A 4,441-nucleotide genomic window follows, 5' to 3' on the forward strand; every position below is an offset into this window, starting at 1 on the left:
TTTTATATAATTGCTTTAACTCCTTGTATATTTGAGTAATTAGACCCCTGTCAGAGTTTTTCGTTATAAAGATTTTTTCCCAATTTGTTGTTTCCCTTCTGATTTTGACTACATTGTTTTTGTTTGTACAAAAGCTTTTTAGTTTAATATAATCAAAACCATTTAATTTACATTTTGTAATTTTCTCTAACTCTTGCTTGGTTTTAAAGTCTTTCCTTTCCCACAGATCTGACAAGTAAACTATTCTGTGTTCACTTAACTTGTTTATAGTTTCCCTCTTTATATTCAAGTCGTTCACCCATTCTGAATTTATCTTGGTGTAGGGTGTGAGATGTTGATCTAGACCTAATCTCTCCCATATTGTTTTCCAAATTTCCCAGCAGTTTTTGTCAAATAGTGGATTCATGTCCCAAAAGTTGGGCTCTTTGGGTTTATCATACACTGTCTTGCTGATGTCATTTATCCCAAGTCTATTCCATTGATCCTCCTCTCTATCTCTTAGCCAGTATCATATTGTTTTGATGACTGCTGCTTTATAGTTTAGTTTAATATCTGGTACTGCTAGGCCCCCTTCCTTCACATTTTTTTCATTATTTCCCTTGATATTCTTGATCTTTTGTTATTCCAAATGAAATTTGTTATAGTTTTTTCTAATTCAGTAAAGAAGTTTTTTGGTAGCTTGATAGGTATGGTGCTAAATAGGTAAATTAATTTGGGTAGAATTGTCATTTTTATTATGTTAGCTCGTCCTACCCATGAGCAATCAATGGCTTTCCAATTGTTTAGAACCAGTTTTATTTGTTTGGAAAGTGTTTTGTAGTTGTTTTCATATAATTGCTGTGTTTGTTTTGGTAGGTAGATTCCTAAGTATTTTATATTGTCTAGGGTGATTTTAAATGGTGTTTCTCTTTCTACTTCTTGCTGCTCTAGTGTGTTGGAAATGTATAGAAATGCTGATGATTTGTGTGCATTTATTTTGTATCCTGCAACTTTGCTAAAGTTGTTGATTATTTCTACAAGCTTCTTAGTTGATTCTCTAGGATTTTTTAAGTAGACCATCATATCATCTGCAAAGAGTGATAGCTTAGTCTCCTCCTTGCCTATTTTGATACCTTCAATTTCCCAAGCTGTAGGGTTTTAAAAGAAATAACATTCTGGGTAGGAGTGTGGTATAGGAATAGACAATGTAGGGGCAGCTGGGTGACTCAGGAGATAGAGTGCCAAGCCTGGAATCTGGAGGACTTGGGTTCAAATCTATTCTCAAATATTTATAGTTGTGCGACTCTGGGCAAGTCATTTAACCCCAGATGCCTAGCCCTTGCCACTCTTCTGTCTTAGAGTGCTATCAATTCTACAACAGAAGCTAAGGGTTTAAAAAAAAAAGAGTAGAGGTACAAAGAAGTAGCTTGTGGCATAACAGATAGCTCTGGGACTAGAGTCAGAAAAACCTGAATTCAAATCCAGTCTTAGACATTCTAGCTGTGTGACCCTAGGCAAATCATTTAACTTCTTATTTGCCTCAACTTCCTCAGTTGTGAAATGGGGATAATGAGAGTACTTACCTCACAAATTGCTGTGAAGTTCAAATGAAACAATATTTGTAAAAGTGCTTAGTGGAATGCCTGGTGTAATGTATGTGTTGTATGAATGTTCATCCCTTCTTTTTCTCTTCCCCTAGAGGAGACTAAAGGAAGAGAGAAGAATAGGACAAGGACAAAATTGAGGGCAATACTGCTCTCACTGTTCCCCTCTGATTTCATCAGATTCACCTAAGCCTCACCTTCTGCATAATAGTACAAATGAGATAATATTTATAAAGCTCTTAGCACAGTGCATGACACATAGTAGGACTTTAATAAATACTTCTTCCCTTCCCTTCCCTTGTTCCCTTCCTCTTGTTCCCTTCGCAAGATTACTGTGTTTTTACTTTACAGTTTTAATATGTTTGGGGTTCTTTTTCCTGGGTCACACCAAAAATGTCATGTCAAAGAAAACTCTTTCACCCCTACTCTAAGTCTTGGTATATATGAATAGTGTGTGTGTGTGTGTGTATGTGTGTGTGTGTATTATGTGTCATCACTTCATTAGAATTTTAGAATTCATAATTCTTTAGAGCACACTCTGCTTTTTTTTTTTTTTTTTTTTTGGTCTTTATATCTCAGTCCCAACTCATGGTAGGAGTTTAATAAGAGCTTGTTGGTTATTGATTGATTGAAGAGACTTGTGGTATTTTCCCCTTCAAATGAAATACTCTAGGGGAGAGCTCCATTATTCTCATGTCAAAGAATCAGGTCCATCATACATTTTAGACTTTGTCTAGGAATCTTTTGTTGTTGTTGTTTAGTCGGTCCTGTCCGACTCTTTGTGACCCCATGGACCATAGCTATTCATGGAGTTTTCTTGACAAGGTTAGTAAGTGGTTTGCATTTCCTTCTCCAGTGGATCTGTTTGGCAGGTAATCAGAGTTTAAGTGACTTGCCTAGGGTCACACAACTAGGAGTCTGAGGCCAGATTTGAACTCAGCTATTTCTGACTGGATTTGAACTTGGGTCTTCTTGCCACGTTGCATCTCTTTGGAATCATAGAAACTGCCATACTGAAGAAAGCTGAAGAGTGTCTAAAACTGTCCCAACAGATTGTATTCAAGTAACATGGAAATAAGTAATGCAATTACATGTCCAGCCTCGGTGGCCCCTAGAATGCCATGGCCTTTACATAGAATTTGGCTAAGAATAAGAAGATGCATCAAAGTTTTCTTAAATCACCTGAGTATTTGTTGGACCTGAATTCAAATCCGAACATAAAGACTTCACAGTAGAATCTAGTTTCATGGTTACAATAAATACAGCCTCAAAGATCCCTTAGCAGTATGAAGCCATTCTTCCCCAGAAGCTGATGCTAGGTGAAGATTTATCATTGTTCCCTTTTCACAACAGCTACTCTGTTCCCAACATTCAGAGTCCTAAAGCTAAAAGTGGATAAAGATAAAATGATGGCCACAAAATTTACACCACACAAGATGGTGTAAAGAAAGCTGTATTTGATTTGGCTCTATAAACAACTAGAAAAAACCAAACAGCAAGTTAAGGGAGAACCTGGCAAACCAACTAAAAGACAGAAGATTATAGTTAAGCATTCCAAGAAGAGAAAAGGAGGTGAAGCAGGGTCCACGTAAGCTGCAGAAAAGCAAAGATCTGAGACAGAATTATGAAGAATGGAAAAGAAAAACTTTAGAAAATGCTGCTAGCGCACAAAAGAAATGATTTCCACTCCCGAATTGCCCCCAAGGCCCCTCAGCTAAGCAAAGCATGGCCCTTCCATTCCCAGGGAGCTTTGCTGGGTTATATAGAATTTTACTTTGATTCCTGAGCAAGGATTGTAAGAGCTCTGTTTTAATATGTTTGGGGTTCTTGTTCCTAGACAATACCAAAAATGTCATGTTGAGGAAAACCGTTTCAACCCTCCCCCCGCCCTGAGTCCTGGAACTTTGGTGAGGTTATTTTGAGAAGGCAACATATCTAAGTAGCTATCACAAAGGCAGTGCAATGTGGCTCCTGACCCCAGAAGCAAGCTTGTCAGATTCAACCTTGGAGATCTTTTGCATACATAGCATAAGTTTCTGCTTACCTATCGGGCTAGAATGAGGCCAAGATTACCAAAGGACTCTAAGGAAATTTAAAACTTTACTTTTAATGTGCTTTTAGTAATTAATCACTCAATCATTTGAAAGCAGTAAAGATGGGTTTCTCATTCTATTTGGTGCCTGCTTTTAAATGTTTTTGCAGTCTTATAGGATTTTTTAGTTTAAGTGAAATAGAGTGCAATCTTAAGATAAATTTTATTTCTGTAAGAAATAAAAGGGGAAAGAAATGACTTGTTCAAGGTCACAAATCTAATTGAGTATCAGGGCTAAGATTTGAACCCAGGTTTTCAAACGGAGCCAAAAAGACATGAAATCACAGGGCATTTAGAAGAGGGGAAACAGAGAGGCAAAGAATAAGGTATTCAATTTTGGAAAAACAGTATTCTGACTCCAATTCCAGCATTTATCAGACCTTAAAAATTTGATTCACAATCTCTACCACTTTTATCTTTTTTTTCTTCATTAAATCTGGAGCAGGGTCAGAGTAATAGAATTTGAGGACTAGACAAGCCCTTCAAAACCATTCCTCTCATTTTATGAAGGAGGCCCAGAAAGGGGCAATAACTGTCCCAAGGTCACACAAAAACTTACTGGCACTAGAATTCAAGGACTTGAATTCCCTGAGACGAGACTCCAGACCTCCTGATTCCCAGTCCAGTGCTCTTCCTGATGTATATAGAACGTAAGTTTTCCCACACTGAGAATTCACATATCTTTGGGATCTGTTTACAAATACAGTGATGTGGCAATTATCTGCCTTCAAATGTAAAGAACCCTCAACCACCTGGAACAGCGTGG

The 4,441-nt window shown here is 37.4% G+C and overlaps 1 pseudogene; it reads left to right on the plus strand.

Annotated features, from left to right (window-relative positions):
• The window catches only part of LOC123233563, a 72,757-nt pseudogene extending 69,494 nt beyond the window's left edge, over positions 1–3,263 (plus strand).
• The last annotated feature ends 1,178 nt before the right edge of the window (positions 3,264–4,441 follow it).

The sequence above is a fragment of the Gracilinanus agilis genome, chromosome 2 (genome assembly GCF_016433145.1).
Source record: "Gracilinanus agilis isolate LMUSP501 chromosome 2, AgileGrace, whole genome shotgun sequence".
Classification (NCBI taxonomy): Eukaryota; Metazoa; Chordata; class Mammalia; order Didelphimorphia; family Didelphidae; genus Gracilinanus; species Gracilinanus agilis.